This window comes from Amborella trichopoda, chromosome 7 (assembly GCF_054954075.1).
Source record: "Amborella trichopoda isolate Santa Cruz 75 chromosome 7, AtrichopodaSantaCruz75HAP2 v2.0, whole genome shotgun sequence".
NCBI lineage: Eukaryota > Viridiplantae > Streptophyta > Magnoliopsida > Amborellales > Amborellaceae > Amborella > Amborella trichopoda.
In genome coordinates, this window is record NC_142342.1 from 39,600,217 (window position 1) to 39,620,489 (window position 20,273).

The window sequence follows — 20,273 nt, forward strand, 5'->3', positions numbered from 1 at the left end:
TGAATCCGAAACAAATTGATTCTTGAATCTTAGATGTAGACTATATAATACCTTTTTTAAAGTCGATCATCACCATTCATTCAATTCTTTGTAGATCGATCAGATTTCAACCATTTTCTGAAATGCTAAATCATGGATCCAGAGCAAAAATTCATTGTCACTTAGGATGGATTTCATATCTTAAAATCTATCTATAAGATTAGATTTTGAGTGGAATTTATTTGGATAAGTCTTACCATTATTGTTTATATTTATTGTGAATGTTTAATCTGCTAATGCATGTACCCCAGATGGAGTGATCCGGGGGTGCTTGTTGATCGTTATGTCTGATGATCAGGTTTTCACCGGCCAATCAATGGATGGACGGTGATAGAGAGAATGGGGTGGTTATATGATGCTCTGATGGTCCCATTCAGTTACTGATCCATGACTGCTCTCTCAATGGGCACATAGATCATTATATGTATTGAAAAATAGGGATTAGCTTGTGCTTCTGGGATTTTACCCATATGCCCCCATCCACACGGTACCATTACTACTAAGGAGTCGGGAAATAATGTGAATGCGGGATCACCTTGCTGCTGGAGAGAGCCTGAGAGAGCGAGAGCATAGACTTTTGCGTAGAAGTGGCCATGGCAACCCGACTAGGTTTCACCCAGACCCAGGATCCAGACCTGGCCCAGGTTTAGAAATTACAAAAGAAAAAAGAAAGTTTATTTTACATATTATTTTGTATATATATTTTATATAAAATGTTAGACTTGGACCCGACCCAATAGGGTCCATGTTGACCCGTACCCGACCCAATAGGGTCCATTTTGACCCTTACCCGACCCAAGTCGGGTCCAAGCCATTCAAGCCCATGCCCAACTTGCTGGGTCGAAACATGGGCTGCAAGGGTTGACCCGACCCGACCTGATTGCCACCCCTACTTTTCCGGGACTTTGTGCTAGAGCAGGGTTCTATGTTTCTTTCTTTGCGTTTTGTACAGTAAAAAAATGGTTATCATTACATGGTGTCGCTGGTTCCTATATGTTTTTTTTTGCTGGTGCTCATGGCGGGTCTTTTGGCTTCCTTTGCACTTCTCTATATCATTGGCCTGGTCTTCATTGATAATCACTTTTTCATGGTAGTTGAGTAGGCATTAGATAGCTTGCTATATAACCATGATTCCAGCTTCATTCGCACTGCAGGGACTTCATCTATAAGATTGGCATGGCCCCACCATATAATTACTTTTGGTATTCTATACAGTAAGACCATTAATTTTATTTGGTACAAAGATGCCAGGATCATATTAGCCTTTGAATGTAAAATCTAATAGGTTTAGTTTCATAATATTAAATTTTTTTATTTTGAACTTTGTACCAAACCAGTGATACATCCTCAATTACTGGATTTCACATTCAGTGATCATTAATAATTGTGGCTTTTTTATATCAAACATAAATAATATCATAATATACAGTTCCAGTATTTGTTTGGTGGTACATGAGTGGGCATTAAAGACCTTGCAACACAGACTTGATTTCAGCTTCATTAGTACAGCAAGGATGGCATGGCCAGAATGATGTATGTTACCTTGGCCAAGTTTCCTCCCACCCACCGACCCACCCACTGTGCGACATGCTCCTCGTACTCCAAAATGTTAAGAGATTGGTCCCATTGAGATAGCCCGTGCGATGCTCCCATGCTTTGAAAGTTGCACATATCGTGCTAATTTTGATGATGCCGCCTCGAATCTTGTCATTCAACCAATCACCCCTTCCTCCACTGAGCGCTTGTCACTCTCGTTCGACGCACCCCATGAGTGGAAGGGATGAGCTGTTCACTCCCTTTATTAGCAACCTCATTAAAGTGGTTTCTCCATGCCTCAAAGGTGCCATGATTCCCTATAAGGTCGATGTATGCTCTCTCCCTGCCTCGAAAGATCCATATTTTCTCTTAATGAAGATGTATGACCTCGCTGCCCTTTGAAATTTTCACACTCTCATTTGGTGGTGAGGAGACTCAATCCTCGACAAAGGAAGTGGGCCTTAGGGGAGGCCCCATGACCATCCTCAATGAGGTTGCCGGAGTAGCAGTCGAGCCCATAGTAAAAAAGTGCATTGAACAAGAGGCATTTGGTGATCAAACTCAATTAGAGTGTACCGCCGCAAAGGCAGACAAGGCCTACGATGCCATCAGCCCTAAGGCCTCAACGTCCCCCCCAATGGTGAGCAACTCAACCTTTCAAGAGAAGAACAACCTCCAATAATGACCATTGTCAATGCTATGGTGGTCGATTAAGCACCGGAAATGAGATGGCGCAATTTAAAGCCATGAGAAGAAAATTGTAGGATGAAATGAGGTCGAAACATGAGAAGAAAATTGTAGGATGAAATGAGGTCGAAATATGAGATGATGGGAACCTTGTGCCAAGAGTTGGTGGCCTGTGAGGTCGAGCATGCTCCCACGACACACCAAATCCCCTTTACCACATCCCAACCACCATGTCAGGCGACCGATGCGATGCCACCAAGCGAATCACTACTCCCACCCACCTCCTTCACACCTGTCCAAATTCGTTGATGACACAAAAAGCTGCTTAATATCATCCAATAAAGGTGATGATGTTAAAAGCATTTCTATTTGGTTTAAAAAGGGTGTTGACCTTGAATTTTTCTTTTAATCGGTCCGATATAGGTGAAGACCACTTTAAGAAAAAAAAAGAAAAAAAAGACCCTCAATGCTGCATTTTGCGACAAGAAGAAAAGCATAATAAAGTCAAACCTTCACCCCCTACCTCCGGTGAAGTGAAACTATGGAGTCTTTGATGGCTAGTCCGGGCACCCCCTCAATAATCCCTTGTTGCAAGCCCCTGTACCCTTGCCATTAATCCAAGAGTGCTCTGGTGCCCCAATTTAAAGAAGAAAGTTCCCCAAGGCAGTATCCATCATCATCCCGAGGGCAAACAAGCCAAGTCGGGCAGCCCATAATCAAAAGCTCACTACAGACTTGTCTCCAATCACGTGATAGGCTGTGAAATGCCCCATGCCTGCAGTTAGGCCATTGCTCACCGCCGGGTAGCCTTTATTCTCCTCGGTTCCAAAAGTCGGGTCTTATCCCAATGGACTATGTCGAAAGCGGCACCGCTCCATGTATTCCATCCCAGTGGATCGCATACATGGGCAACATGCATCATCATTGCCCCGACTCCACTCGCTCAGGCGAGCAATACGAGCCGCATCTCCGCAATAAAGCGGCACTAACAAATGTTTGCGCTCCGCTCGTACCCCAAATGGGCCGGTCTCTTCACATCAAGCTCCCTCGTAAAGCACAAGGCCAGCGAAGTGGCATCACTGCTAGCCCATTACCCTCTATCTCCCATCCCTCTCGGCGTGACCCTGGCTCAACTGTCGCCTTCCCCTTATTTTTGCTTTTACTAAGGAAAAGCGTTTCGTGCCGGCTGGACCGGACCGCATATGTGGCCTGGCCCAAAAAGTATAAAGCATACATCTTAAAAACAAATGGAAACTTACTGTTTAAATGTTTTCATATTAAAATTATTATTTTTAATTTTTAAAGCTTATTTATTTATTTTCATATTCACATTAGAGATTAAACGTCCTTAAAAACTAAGTCTAATAAAATCCATCTCAAAAATATATTTATTAAATGACCGGCAATTAACTCATTTCTCGCTATCACGCTTACTCATTCTCCATTCCTCTCTTTTGTTTTTTCCACACCTATTTATACCGTGTTTCTTTTGTTATTAATTTTTTCTTTTCGACCTTTATACCCCACCTCATCCATCCTCCCCTTGTTTATTTCGTCTCATCCATCCACCTTATCCATCACCATCGTCATGTCATCATCTTTCAACCCTTACGTCATCTCATTCAATCTTCTCTGTCTTACTCCCATGTTCCCCTTTGCACATTCTCCCTCCCTTGCCTAACGCAAGGCCGGCCGCCCGGCCGGCCGGCCGGCGGCTTCACCGTCCCTCTCCGCCATGCACGCTACAACCAACCTCCTTCCTCTACTTTTATTCACCTTATGCACAAAAATGGCACGGCACGGCACAACCGTCACCCTTTCATGCTCCGCCTTCCTCTCAAAGCTCCCTGCCTCGATGGCCTTCGGAGAAACGAGTTGAGAGGGTTGGGTGACCCTTCCCTTTGAATTTCCGAGACCCTTCGTTTCCCCGGTGACTGTGCACCTTCTCGAGACTCCTCATCTTCTGCGACGGAACAAATTCCCGAGACTCTTCGTTGCCTTCATGCGACTGTTGGCCTCCCTGTGACCTTCGCTTCGGTTCCACTCGCCGGAAAAACCTCACTGTTACTCTCCCACTACTCCTCGGTGACGGAAAACCACAGGAAAACGACCGGAAATTCACGAAAATGCCCTGTTACCCTCGCTTGCCTCTTTCCCACCTGTCCGGTGTCCTAAATCCTCTGCCGGAATACCTTTGCAGCCCACCAGCATTCCTCCTTCTTCACCTGAACCCTCTCTTCCTCAGCAGAAAACCTCGGCACTTCCCAGAAAAACTCGTGCGGACACCCTGTCGAAGCCGTTTAACCTTGCCGGAATACCTGCGTCTCTGTGCGCTTTGCCAAAATCCCCGCGCCGGAAGTGCTTTCCTCTCTCTCTCACTCTCACTCTCACTCCCACTTTTACTGTTTTACCTTCGGTAAAAACAGTGAAAACTGGGTTTACCCCCTTATATACATGAAGTTTCCCCGAGGGGCCCCTCACAAAGCAAGAATACTAGATAAGTCCCTAAGACCAAACTGCATCGGACCGGACCGGGTCGGACTTAAATCCGAGGCCCCGGATAGAAGCTTTCCGCCGTATGTGCAACACCGAGTATCAACCTTCAGACGGGCCGAACCGGGTCGGGCTCAGATCCGAGGTTCGAATAGAGGCTTACCGCCGCTTGTGAAACACCAAGTATCAACCTTCAGACGGGCCGGACCGGATCGGGCCCAAGCCCGAGGCGCACGGGGGAGAAGATATGCCCCTTTTTGATAAGGATTGCCGGGCAGAAGGCAATCTTTCACAGCCCGGGGGAAGCTTGTAACTTGTTTGGGAACGAGTTCTCTAGCATCCGTTGGATTCCCTTTCCCATGTTGTGCACGACGATGCTCATCGCCACGCATGACATTCGTTTTTTTGTTCTTTGACAAGGACATTGAACCGGCCTTCATCTGAGTGACGGGTCGGGTCGTGTCTGGGTCCCTCATGACACAAGCTGGGATGCTTAGCGCTGCGCGTCTGGTGCCCATACCATTAGATATGGGGCCATGAGCTGAACGAATGTTATGGGTTTGAAGTTGTGGGTGCGGAAAAAATCCAGAGAGGTTACATTGCTTACGCTAAACACCCTCAAGGCATTATGCCCATCCAGGAGGGCATTCCAACACAACACTCCCTACTCCACCAGTGATGGATTTTTCATGGTTGGGAAGTTGAGGGTTCAGCGGGATCAGAGGCATCCAACTAAACTGACCCATGGTGCTAGACTCGAAAAAGCGCCACTAGTAAAAGTGGAAAAAGAAAGGCGGACATGACCGTAAAGCCATGGGCAAAGATACTTAAAAGAAAGACTCGTGGTGCGTGAAAACCAATTTTGGCACATTTCCTAATGATTAAGGTGAAAACCCGACAAGTCATGCAGAGTCATGTGAGGTGGAAACCTAAGAAAAATACCCTCCATCACTTCTACCCCACTTTAGAGACTTGACCATTTTAAGATATGGTCAGGGATGAACTGCTTGAACCGGGGCTGACGACACCCATACCCCAAATGGGCATATTCATCTTTCCTTTAATCTTCACCATAACGAATCTCAACACAAGCACTGATTTATATAGATGATATACTCCTCTTTTCCCCTGATCTGGACAGCCACATCCTTTTGTTAGATAAATTCTATTCAATATGTTGTAAATATGGTATTATGCTTTCTGAAAAGAAATGTGTCTTTGCTACTACAGAAGTAGACTTCCTTGGTATGCATCTCCAAAATGGAATGTACAAACTCCAGCCTCATATAGCCAAGCATCTTTTAGAATTTCCTGATACTTTATCCTCTGTAAAATAAATCCAGCAATTTTTAGGAATTGTAAATTTTATGTCCCCTTTTATTCCTAAACTTTCTTTGTTCACTAGTCCTCTTTATCTATTGCTAAAGAAAAAAGCACCACCATAGACAAGAAAACAGATTGAGCGTATTCAAGAGCTTAAACGATTATCTCAAGATTTACCTTCTCTAAAAACTCCCTATTCAGGAAAAATAATTTTACAAATTGATGCTTCTGATGAATTTTGGGCATGTATCCTACTTGAAGAAAAGGACAAAACCAGAATGATATGTGGATACAAGAGCGGAAAGTTCAAAGACTCTGAACTCCATTACCATTCAACATTTAAAGAAATCCTTGAAGTAAAAAGAGGAATTGAAAAATTCCAATTTCACTTGATAGGACATACTTTCCTCGTTGGAATGGATTTATCTGCTTTTCCAAATATGCTAAAATTCAAAAATAAGATTATTTCGAATCCTCAATTACTCAGATGATCAAATTGGTTTTCTCAATGGAATTTTGAGTACAAGCATATTTCTGGAAAAAACATAATTTTGGCTGATATGTTTTCAAGAAGAAAATTTTCTGAAGAAACCAGTCTTGCTATTGTTCCCTTCATAGGAGCAACAATCAGAATTGAAGAAGAAACAATTGAAGTTCCTGATGAAATTTACGACATTATTATCAGAAAAACTATGGAATCCAGAAATGAGGAATATGCAACAAAAGATGCATGAAATATTGATCAGAAATCATGTAGATTGTTTTCAAGGAATTCGATGCCATCCTACCTATCCATTTTTATCGCTCTTTCAAACCTGACATTACTATAATATGCCAAATGAAGCTATTTGTTTCCTCGGGTACCTTACCAAAAACCATCATATATGTTTTAATTTCCATGTAAGAAAATTATTGCCCTACCTCAGACATTGTCATTGCCTACAATGGAACAACTACATCCACCCCAATCCTAGCGCATTCAATTTCTATAAGTTTCTTATAAAACATTATCATTATAATCAATGGATTGAATCCTTTGGTTATCCTCACAAACCCTACATCATTATTGCTTTCCATCAACACCTTAGACCTCAAATATACCCAGATTGTACTTATTTCAACCAACATCCTTTAATCCAAACCGTTGGATGGTATGATTCTAATCTCCTGAATCACTGGCTATTTCAAACAGAATTACGGAAAGAATTGAAAATTCTCATGTGCTATATTAATAGAATCCAGCCAGATTGGATTCTCGTGGATGTGTATACAGGAAACACAGTATGAAATGATGAAACACCTAGAGGAGCGGCATTCTTACATCAGTTACACATATGGCTTGCTGATCATCCTCCTCCTGAAGAACCACCCACAGACAGTTCTAGTGATGATACATACTTTGGACCCTCTCATAGCCCGTCTATTCCTTCCCTCACAAAGCAAAAGACCAGTGGCACAGCCACAATCCACCTCTTTCTCACTCAGCCGGTCCACTCCTCTCTCTCTCTACTGCCCATGAAGTCGTCGGCCCGTCGTACTCTTTCTCCTTTCTCTCATGATCGGTAGCCAAGCTGTTGGTCCACCCCTCTCTCTCTTAGCCATTGGTCCTCTTTTCTCTCTCTTCTCCACCTCTCTAAGCCACCAGTTCCCTCATTTTTCTCTCTCTTCTCTCCCTTATCTTACCTTTATGACCGGTAGCTAAGCCGCCACCCGATTTTTTCTCTCTATCCTCTCTCATCTCATTTTTGGGCCCTTAATTCAAACCAACTCAAACTCTCTCTTTCATCCCTCTCACAAATAAGGGATCTCTCCCATCATCATTCTCCCCATAAAAAATCAGAAAAATGAATAGAAAGGCAGATGTGGCCATGAAGCCATGGGTAAGAATGCTAAAGAAACCGAGCATGATGTAAACTCGAAAAGGACATCATGAATAAAAATGGGCAAAAAATAGACGTGATCATGAAGTCAGAGGTAAAAAAGCTTAAATAAAAGGGAGTTGGTCAAAACCGCCCTACAGCACCATCCCCACCAAGTTCAAGTAAAAACTCGAAAGAGTGCTTGAATAAATACAGGTTGATGAAAAACTCGTCTAGAAAGAAAGACCATATTCGACGACTTCGACCGAAACCCTAATTTAAAAAACTTTTCCAACAGAACAGGAAGTAAAGTCCCAAAAGGCACCCGACTATTTGACCCAAATCCAACCTCAGCCAAGCGGAGGTAAAGCCCCAAAAGGCACCCAAATGTCTACCCAAAATTCAACAACCCAACAGAGTGGTAGGTAAAGTCCCAAAGTTACCCAACTATTAGACTCAGATCCAACCTTGGTAGAGAGGGAGGGAAAGTCCCAAAAGGCAATCGATTGTTGATCCAAAATTCAACATCCCAACAGAGCGGGAGGTAAAGTCCCAAAAGTTTCCCGATTGTTGGACCCAAATCTAACCTTTGTATAGAGGGAGGGAAAGTCCTAAAACGCACCCGACTGTCAACCCAAAATTCAACATCCCTATAGAGTGAGAGGTAAAGTCCCAAAAGGCACCCGACTGTTGGACCCAAATCCAACCTCGGCAAAGCGAGGTGAAGTCCCAAAAGGCACCCACCTGTCGACCATAATATTAGCAGAGCAAGAGTTAAAAGTCCTAAAAAGCATCCTACTGTTGAACCAAAACAAATTTCAAGAAAAATTCCAATAGATTAAGTTACAAGCCCACGAAGGCCCCCTGAATATCAATCAAATCTAGATCATAGCAAATTGGGTCACAAGCCCCCAAAGGGCACCTGAACATCAATCAAACCCAAAATTATGGTAGAGTGGATTACACACCTCGAAAAGGCTCCTAACTATCAAACCAGCTAATAGTCCTAGTAGAGAGGGAAATACGCCCCCCGAAAAGGCCCCTGATTGCCAATCATGCCTCGACAGAGCAGGATTATACCCCATGATGACCCCCGACTGTCAAGTATGGGCTCCGACAGAGCTGGTCACATGCCCCAAGGAGGCCACCGTCTGTCAACCTGATTTGAACCTTGAACCCTGGCAGAGTAGGTCACACGTCCCAAAAGGCCCCCGAATGCCAACTAAACTTGAATTCTGATGGATCGGATCACATGCCCCAAGAAGGCCCCCAATTGCCCAACGAACTTGATGGGTTACATACTCCAAGAAGGCCCCCGATTGTTCGAACCAAAAAGTCCCCAGTTGCCCCTTAGTAGGCTTGGTGTGATCTCCCCTCTTCCAAAGGTCACGTTGATGCTGGTAATTGGAAACAAAATTAGAGGAAAATCCTAAGCCGTTATGATGATTTGAAAGATAGCATAGGGGATTTTGTTCCAAATGCTACCCTTCTCACTCCTTTGAAGTGTGACATTTAGGGAGGCAAGCTGTTTCTGCATATTTTTGACTCGCCTACCCCATATGTGAATAATAGAGAAGGCGATTGCCACTGTGAATTTCAAGAACCTAGTACTCATTAAAGGCCATGGAGGCAAGCGCAAGATAAAGCATAAATTTTGAAGAGCTCATGTGAGACATCACCTTGGCCCCAAAAAGAGCACAAGAGTGGCCCCTAATACCCTGGAGATAACCCCCAAGTTTCATCCCAATTGGGCAAGGCTACAAAGAGATATGAGGAAAGTGACATAAAGAAGTATTGTGCTCCATAGGTGTACGGATAAATACTATAGTAAAACTCATGACAATCAACCTTGGATGGTCTTTGGACCATTGTAGATGACTTCAAAAGGTTGAAAAACCCCCAACTCCCGAATTTCAGTCAGAATCGGACCCTTCTAGGTCCCATTTTAAAAAAATAGGCAGTTTCTGTACTTCAAAATTTCACACTTGAATTAGTTTTAAAAAATAGCAAAATCCTACGAGACTTCCTCAAAAATAGGTGAATCTCAGATGCGTTTGTTAGGGTTGGTCTGGCCATAGCCTCATCTGAGTATCCCACGGCGGTCGGTTCTTAAGCACATGAACCAAAAGTTCAATGAGACAAACAAGCTCCCTACACTCAATCCAGAACCCATCCCCACTGTGGCCCACATGTTGGACTCCTCTACTTTCATCCCAAAAGAGGAACTCATCCACTCCACTGATGCAAATACAATGCGCAATGCTGCCTCATTTTCACATTTTTTAGCTCTTAAATATCTGATCTACAAGTTGGATCAAGTTGAAATTTGCGTATATCGTGCCTGATCTTTTGGTATAAGTCATGATCATCAACCAGATCGGAAGATATCCTAGAGAGAGGTCAAGTTTTCAACTTCATGTAAAAATTAGTTTGCGTGACCTCTTCGTGCTCCAACGACCATAACTCGATATTCGACTAGCAGATGAAGCTCAAAATTAGTGCATTTTGATCGTCACTTGATTATCTTTAATTTCACATAAGAAAATTCGTGATCAAGGTTTGGGAAGATGCTAATCTAAGGCTCGAAAAGTGGGCATGATTTTTGAGATAACATAAAATTGATTTTCCAGTGATTTGCTAGAATCACAACTCAGTCGATTGGAGGTCATTTCACACATTTTTTATGCAAAATGATCACATTGACATCCCCTTCATTCTACCAACAAAAGAAACACAATAAAAATGATGTTTTCGAAGTAATCAATCGAAGAAGACAAACAAAGTTTCCACAAAAATCATGAAACCCAAAAACATCGGAAACTACATAAAATCTCCATGGTTCTTTGAAAACCACATACAAAAACGATCATGTTGAGACATTCTACATGTTCCTTGGTGTTAGATCATCCATTCTTGGAGAAGCCAAACCAAGTCCACATATCATGTGGATGGGAAGAGGCCCTTTTGAGGGACCTATTTGATAATTTTGAGTTTTGTGCATGGCCTTTTTGGTTATTTTTTCTTTATACAATTTTTCATTGTATTTTTGTAATTTTTATTTTTACTTATTTGCTTTCCGTTTTGATTATCTACCCTAGTTAGATCCTTAACCCACCTTGGTTAAGTCTCTACACTAAACCAAGGGTTTGCTAAACCCTAGGCTAACCACACCTCCTTAACCCAACCAACCTACATCTTATCCTGCACTCTATCCTGCACCTTAACCTACACCACACCCCATACTTGATCATATACCCCATCCTACTCCACACCACCATTGTATACTCCCTAATCCCCCACTATACCACACTCCTTAGACCATATCTCCTACCCCTTATCCTACACCTTACTTTACTCCCTACACTCACCTAACGCATTTAGTTTGGGTTAGCCCTCTTAAGGAGGATTTTCCAAAGCGGCTTCTGGGCAAGCTTGAACTGATGGACCCCAACTACGGATTTCTCCGAGGTGCTTTGATTACTCGCTAAGCACCTTTTCTCATCATCTACTTCCCCTGGGGGAGGTGCTGTTGGAATTATGTCGGATTCCAGTCGACCCTCTCTCTAGCTACTAGCCTAGCCTACACTTGAACCAACCCAACCCATTACCCGACCTTAGGCGTTCTAGCCCATCCAAGACCCACAAGCCCCATCACCAAACCAAAGCCAAACCAACTTGAACCAAACCTGAACCAACCCAACCCAAACTGAGCCATACCCTAGGAGAACATAGGACGATTCGAGTGTGTGACATCGAGGACGTTGAGGCAGGAAGGAGCGTGAGAGAGTCAAGCCAATCCGAGTCTGTTGTGCGACAACAAAGGACTTTCCGCGGCAACCATATATTGGGTTCTAAGAGGGCGAAATGCCCCAACACCTCCGAATCCAAACTTTCAAGGTAAGTACTACCTCAAAACTTAAATTTATTGGTTAGCCATTGCACTGCACCACACGCTTTAGCAATGCACACACATCGCACGTGCACCAGGGTCATCCATGTGTGCACACACGCGCACGTGAGGGGGCAGAAGTGCGTTGGCTGGCCGACCATAAAGATTAACAGATATTTTGAAATTATATAGGGGCCGATTTCAACCATTGTTATAGAGCCTAAACCAATGATACCCACCATCATCAATTCTGATAAAATTTGTTGTCGTAATTTTTTTCCAAGTTTAAGGGAACATTTAAAGCAAATTCTGCCAATTTCTTTCTTTCCATTCATGGTTTCAACTTCTTCTCCTTGTAAGTATTTTATCCAATCTTTTATAGTTCTTTTGTACAAAATTTTATATTGACTTCTATGTCTAAAAATACCTCAATTTTCATCCAATTTTCACAACCATCGACAGCAATTTTAGCAGGAACTAACAAACTCTGAGTGTGCACCATTTTCTGATTTGGTAAATATGATCTTTTTGAAGCACACAGTTCTGTAGATTTTTCAAATAATTTTGAAATTCTCTTTTGTAGTCACTTTTAAAATTATATTTAGTTTTTTAAAATTTTAATTCTTCGTTTGAAAGCACAAGTGCTCATCATCTGAACGGGAGATAGAATCGAAAGAACTTTACCTTCAATAATCTGATTAAAGCACGAAGTTTCATTACAAACTTCTTTTTCTTTCTGTTCAAGACCTTTTATCTTCTTATAGCTGGTTCAAAATTTCCATTAGCGTTTTCTTTTTCATTTTCTGACCTCTTCATCTTCTAACATTTCAACCAATGAAGATACTTCATCTTCTGACTCATTCTTATAAAAAATAGGTGAGTTCGAAGGAGTAGAAAAATTCTTTCAAGTAAAAACTTTTTACAATACCAATGTACTTCTCTTAGCAGCATCATGAAAGTAGAACAGGCAAAACCATCTTTAGGGTTTATTTGAAGCTCAAACAACTTATAAACTCCGTCTTTTAATCGATTATAAAAGACAATACCCCAATTGAATGGGTCAGGTGAGTTGTCACTACATGACCTTTGAGTTCTATTTCTACCATGGGAGGAGAACCAATCTCCATTGAACTATTTACGAAAAAAATCACCAAAAATTACGTTTTTTTCAATATTGGAAAACCTTCAAATTGATCATCTTAACCTTAATCATTGTACTTGTGAAAAAAAAAAAGGAATTTTAAGTCTTAAAAGTATATAATATTGTAACACATCATTTAGACTGTGCCCAAAGTGTTCTTCGAATGAAGTTTCGAAGTGAAGCTATTTTTTTATTTTTTTATTTTTTATAAGTCCCTAGCCTTATAGAAACTAGGGGTAGCAATGGGTCGGGTTAGATCTGGGTCCGGCCCAACCCATACCTGGACCCACAAAATGATATGGGACTCGAATCTGGACCCAAAAATATAGTGTGGGATTCAGACCCAATCGGACTTGACCCAAAAATTAAACTACCTTTGTATTTAACTATATGTCATAAATTGAAACTCGAAAAATATCACCGGATCCAAACCCAAATAGTGTTCAGGTTCAAGATTTGGATACGTACCCAACCTACCGGCTCTTTTTTTGGGACCCATACCCAGGACGTAGAACGGGCCTACCCCTCAGGTCTCGGGTCAGGTCCAGGTCCAGGTCCATTGCCACCCCTAAATTAAGAACTGCATCCTTTACCCAAAAGGTAAGCCTCTAACTTAAAACTTTCTGCATCAAACTACCAAATCAAAACCAACTCCAAACTTCCTTGACGAAGTACGTGGGTATGGGGTTACAAAGACAGGGAATAGGATTCGAACCTAGGAGGGCTCAAACCTAAGAGCACTCGAACCTTGGCCTCTTTTTTTATTATTGAGGTTTTTGGGGAATTCCGCACAAAGTAAATTCATAACGATATGAAGATTTTCCGATAGTGCTTATCGTTTTTGGTGCTGGACCACCTATTCAGTTGAAAGACCCAGGAATTGGGCCTTGTGCCACTGTCTGTTTAATGGACTTTTCCAATTCGAATTCCTGTCGCTCTTTTCTCTTCACTAATATTCCCAATGCGTTCTGAAGAGTAGCCTAAGGGTTCGTTTGGGTACTTGGATTAGGCTGTCCTAGGGATAGGCTTATATTGCAATTAGCTTCTCTTGGAAGTGGTCTGTCCTTGGGATAGCGTTATCTGCTGTTTGAATAACACTTGATTACAAACATGGATATGTTTGTCCATTGTTTGGATTGCCTGGAATAAGTGAATACATGGAAATTCAGTCGCAATTTTTGTATTATTACTCTAAATTTAATTTTATATTACTTAACTCTGCACAATCATTCCAAACTTTACTATTATTTTTTAACTTTGATGAAATCCTTATTTTTTCCTTATTCCTCCTTTCCATTGTATCCTCATATGATGATATCCTTATTTTTTTCTTTATTCATTTCTATTGTATATTTATATATAGATATCTTACATACCAAATATTCAATTAACGTCAATGTTTACAGAAATCATGAAGTTATATACTTTGCTATTTTGAAAAATAGAATTAAAATATATCTAATTATTGTAGGGCAATCAATGTAGCTTGTGAAAAAGAAAGAAGAATAAATTTATTTCAACATTTATTAGATGAACTAATGAACTTTCTACCGTAATGTTTGTTTTAATTGCAAAACGTCCATCACAAAACACATGATTGTTTAAGGGATACATATTTTGATACTTTTTAAGAAACTAAGATTGTTTACTTTGATAAATGGGAAGACTCTTTCCCAATCCTCATAAACTAAAAAGCGGTCCAATTTAGAGAGAATGAGGTGGTTGGTATTATTATTGGACCAAATAAAATGAGCCCCAAATACCGGGAGGTCAAGAAGGTCATTACCCATGGTGAAGTCATTAAATAAGTGCATATGCGAGTTCATGCGAATGTTAGAAGAAATTTCATCAGGGTGACGAATCAAATTAAAGTCCCCACCAATACAAATAGGTAGACTAGTAGAAACCTATAAAATTCTGAACATCATCCAGAAAAGCTGCTTTTAACACATGGGAACAAGGCCCATAAACATTTATGAGCACCCAACGAAAGTCTCTAATCGGACCCTAAAAAATGATAGCCATAAATTTATCAGATTTCAAAATTTGACAGTAAAGAAGTGCCGTTGCGTCCCAAAGAACCCACATACCACTAGAACTATCAACTGCATCAACACCTTCAAAACATAAGGATCCATTACCCCATATTTGTTTATCAACCGTAAAGGAAGGACTACTCCTTTTAGTTTCTTGTAAAATCAAAGCATATGGTCTAAATTTATTTACCAAAAAAAGAACCTCTTTTCTTTGGCGTTCATCGCCAAGTCCCAAAACATTCCAGCTTATAATCTTTATGGGTAGGAAGAGGTGTCACCTGGACCATCGAAGCCACCATCTTCAAGAGGTCTTGATGACATAGAGGAGGATCCACTGGAGTTGCTGGAGGTGGGCTCAGAATAGGAAGAGTCAAATCTAAGACCACACCACCACCACCAGAGGGACAAAGAGAGGAACTACGAGCTGCAAGTCTCGTAGAAGAGCGTGAAGGCAAAGCTGAGGGTCTATACCTTCCCTTGGTTTTCACGAATTCTGCAATTGGTGGCACAACGTCTCTCAAAGGTGTTGAAAAAAACTTGAGGGAAGAGATAGACCCACTCTTAGGATTAAGGGCAGTATCTTTAGACTATCGATTGCAAAGATCAGGCTCTTACCAGAACTGTGAGTACTCTGTAAATTTCTATGTACCTCTCCATGGCCATGAAATCCTTCTTAAAGAGGTATGGAGGAGGCTGTTTTCTAATGTTCGGCTTCCTCCTGAAATCTCTGAGAAACCGTGGCCCTGTAATCCTGGGAAGTGGGTGGTTACTTTTTAGCCGTTAAATAACGACACTTTCTCTCTCTAAGAAGCCTCCCTTTTTAGTGATAAGCATTAAATTATAAGAGAGAGATATTGCGCGTTTAAAGGCCCCATGGCCACACACACGTACCAACATCTCCCACTTGGCCATGAGCGCCAGATATATTGAAATATCATAAAGTCTTTATCACTTAATGAATTTAACACTTATGTGCATATTTTTGTCATGAGGCTTTCACGCAAGTGCGTTTATACATCTCATGACAAAAAATATTCAAAGTCATGTCATGGCTTTTCACGCTAATGCAGTTTTTCCTCTCATGACCAAGACATCAAAAAGAATATCCCATTTGGGAGTTCTTGATTTAAATATTTTTAAGTCCCATCAAAACTACATGCTTTGATAATATTTCTGCACTCAATCCCTTTGTTAAGGGGTCAGCAATCATATCTGAAGATGGTAAATAACTTACAGTTATTTCATTCTTTCCAATAATATTATAAAGATAATGATAATCAATTGCAATGTGCTTACCCTTGAAACTATAAGCTCCATTTCTAATTGATGAAATAGCAGCCTGATTATCACAAAAAATTTTAACAGGTCCGTCGGTTATATCCAGCTTCAAATCACTTATGAAGCATTTAATCCAAATGACATAAGTTGTAGCAATGCTACAAGCAATATACTCAGCTTCTATAGTATACCGAGCCACACAACCTTGTTTCTTACTAGACCAAGAAACACATCCACCACCAAAGAGGAATACAATTCCTGAGATTGATTTTCTATCATCTGGGTCTCCTGTAAAATCTGCATCAGAGTATTCAGTAACCTCTAAGTTGTTAGCTTGGAAGCACAACTTGTAATTTTTAGTTTTATGAATATATATTGAGTATCATTTTACAGCTTGCCAATGAGCCATCCCATGATTACTTTGAAATCTACTTACATGACCATATGCATGACTCAAATCAGGTCTTGTACACAACATGACATAATTTATGTATTCTATAGCTTGAGCATGTTGAATTCTTTCCATTTCAGTTTTGTCACTATCAGGTAATGGACACGTTTTCTTTGATAATTTTAAGCCTTTACAAACAGGTGTATCTATGTGCTTGCAATTTTCCATTTTAAATCTCTCTAAAACACTTTCCAAATAATTTTCTTGAGATAAATATAGAAGTCTTGAACTTCTATATCTTGTTATCTTAATGCCTAATACATATGAGGCTTCTCCCATATCTTTCATCTCAAAATGGGAACTTAGCCATGATTTGGTATGGTTAATCATGCCAATATCATTACCGGCTATCAACATCTCATCCATATATAGTGATAAAATTGCTCCCACTATTCTAGACATATACATAATGGTCTAACCTATTGGCTATATAACTAATTTCAGTGATTGCATTATGAAATGTAAAGTACCATTACCTAGAAGACTGTTTTAGACCACATAAAGATTTCTTAAGTTTATATATTTTGTCTTCTTGGCCTTTAATAACATATATTTCTGGTTGTTTCATGTATATATCTTCTTTTAATTCTCCATTTAAGAAAGCTGTTTTGACATCTATTTGAAATAATTCTAGCTCATAATATGTAACTAATGTAAGGATGATCCTAATAGATGAAAATTTTGCTAGTGAAGAATAAGTTTCTACATAATCTATGCCTTCCATTTGGGTAAATCCTTTAGCTACCAACCTAGCTTTATATTTATCAATGGATCCATTTGCATTAAGCTTTTTTTTTATGACCCATTTGCAACCGATGACTTTTCTATCTTTAGGGAGGTCAACCAACTCCTAGACTTGATTTCTTTTAATAGAATCAAGTTCATCATCCATGGCTTGAGTCCAGTCAGCTGAGTCATGTGAGCTAATAACTTCACTGTAGCTACAAGGTTCATCTATTGTATCCTCACTTATTAAAGATTAATTATTCATTCATAAATACATAAAATTCTTATAAAGTCGTAGGTGGGGCTCTAGTTCTTTTAGGCATAATTGGTTTACTTGATTCAATCGAATCATTCTCACCAAATGTAGAGGGAGTCTGAGAAACAAGGTCTTCCAGACCCTTATCTTTATCAATTTTATGTAAGTCAATAGGCTTATTTAAAATATTTTCATCATCTATATTTTCTAAGAAATGAGCACCACGATTCTCTACTAATGATCTAGTATCATGGTTATAGAATCTATACCCTTTAGAATTTTCTGAATAGCCTATAAAAGAGCATTATATAGTTTTACTTTGTAATTTATCCCTATTTTGTGGCGGTATAAGCACATGTGCCCAAGAACCCCAAACTTTCAAGATAATAAGGTCAGGTTTTCTACCTATCAATAATTCATATGGGATCAAGTCTATAGATTTAGTTGGAACACGATTAATGATATATATTACAATGTTGAGAGCCTCACCCAAAAAATGAAGTGATAAATTTGAATGGTTCATCATCGACCTAACCATGTCCATTAGAGTTTTATTTCTCCTTTCATCTACACCATTTTGTTATGGTGTATATGGCATAGTTGTTTGGTGAATTATATCACGCTCCTTACAAAATTCAGAAAATAAGGCGGAATAATATTCACCTACCCTATCTATTTGAAGAATTTTAATATGTCTACCTAACTGATTTTCTACCTGAGCTTTATATTCGTTAAATGTTTCTAATACATCTGATTTCTTACTAATTAGGTATACATATCCATAACGTGAATAATCGTCTATAAATGTTATGAAATATTTCATACCTCTATGTGTTTTCACATTTAATGGGCCACATATATCGAGTGAGCAATACTAAGTAGTTCATTAGACATGTTCCCTTTAGGGAAAGACTTCTTAGTTAATTTATCAGAACTACATGGCTCGCATGTTTTGAACATAATTTCTCTTAAATTGGGGAGCAAGCCTCTTTTAACCATTTTATTCATTTTGTCTTTATTTATATGTTTAAATATTAAGTGCCATATATATAGATCATCCATACACATAAAAGCATCAATATAACTAGAAAATGATGAACTTTCATTAATATTCAGTCGATACAAATTGTCAACTTTAGTACCGTACACCAAAGCTCTAGAATGCTTCCCAATGATAACCCGACCAGACCTGAATCTTATTTCAAATCCCTTGTCGTCTAGCCTTGGGACAGAAATCAAATTTCGCCTCATATTGGGCGCATACAATGTATCAGTCAATAAGAGATTTGTTCCTCCTGGTAAACACATCTTGAAAGTACCAACACTTAGTGCATCGCAGTAGGTGTCATTTCTCATATAAATCCACTGGTTATTGGCTACAATCTCTTTCAATTCTGTGAATCCATCCTTGGTCCTCGAGACATATCGAGTGAAGCCTGAGTCGACCCACCAATTTCTCAGGTCATGATCGGCAACATTGATTCTAGGACTACGTATATCCTTTATCTTATTTTGATTATTTCGAACATGGTTGTTATTTTGGTTCCTATTTTTATTTTTCAGCTTCGGACAATTAAACTTGTGTGCTCAATTTCCTTACAATAAAAACAGGTCTTCTCAACCTTATTCTTTTGATTTTTAAAATTTCTCCTTATTCCCTTATACATAGTATTTATCTAATTATTGAAAGGTTTTTTGAAGATCTGAGAAGATAAACTTAGGGCAAAGTGGAGCTCTTTTGACTTCTTTTTCATTGTTCTCTCAACTTCAATACTAAGATGTATAAGAAGAATTAACATGGTTATCCCTTGTGCAGAATGGTTCAATGCAATTACAACGGACTTCCAAGATGGAGGGAGACTGTTAAGGACAATGGACACTTGCATGCGATCGGGGACTGGATTCTCAGCTGCAACAAGATCCTTTGCGAGCACTGTCATTTTATTGACATGCTCGGTCACTGAGTCCGTTTCTTTCATTCTGCAATAATTGTATTTTTCTAACAACAATTGTACATGGGTCTCAGAAGTGATCCCATACTTTTTAGATAGGGCGCTTATCATACTTTGAGTTGTAGTGTAATCCTCAAAGACTCTAATTAAATCATCTTCCATAAAGCTCAACATAGTAGTCCTAGTTACTTTGTTATCTTCTAACCATTTTTCAAGTTTCCTTCTGGCTTGACCATTAGCATTAGGCTCTAAAATTGGTGGTTCTGTTTCTAGGACATAATCTACCCTATTTTGAAAAAGAATATATATAATTTTTCTTTTCCACATAGAAAAATTGGTCCCATTGAGTTTTTCAAGTTTGGATAATTCTAACATAAGTAGCCTAGATGTCATTTTAAATTTTTTAGATAATACCTAAAAGTTTAAAAACAAATTTAATTGTATTTAAGAAAAAGTTGTCTGCTAGCTTAATCAATAAGTTTGCCGACTCTTAGTGAGCTGCAACTTCAAAGGAAAATTTTCTCGAACAGTTTATGTTCACATTGTTGTGATGCAAAAAAAAATTAATAAAGTAAGGCAACAACTACTTTTATATCAAATCTTTCAT

The 20,273-nt window shown here is 39.8% G+C and overlaps 1 long non-coding RNA gene across 1 annotated transcript; it reads left to right on the forward strand.

Moving 5' to 3' along the window:
* Positions 1 to 9,241: 9,241 nt before the first annotated feature.
* Positions 9,242 to 19,778, forward strand: LOC148781414 (uncharacterized). Its single transcript, XR_016059110.1, has 2 exons — positions 9,242 to 11,834; positions 19,531 to 19,778. It is a non-coding gene; the product is annotated as an uncharacterized LOC148781414 (long non-coding RNA).
* Positions 19,779 to 20,273: the final 495 nt, after the last annotated feature.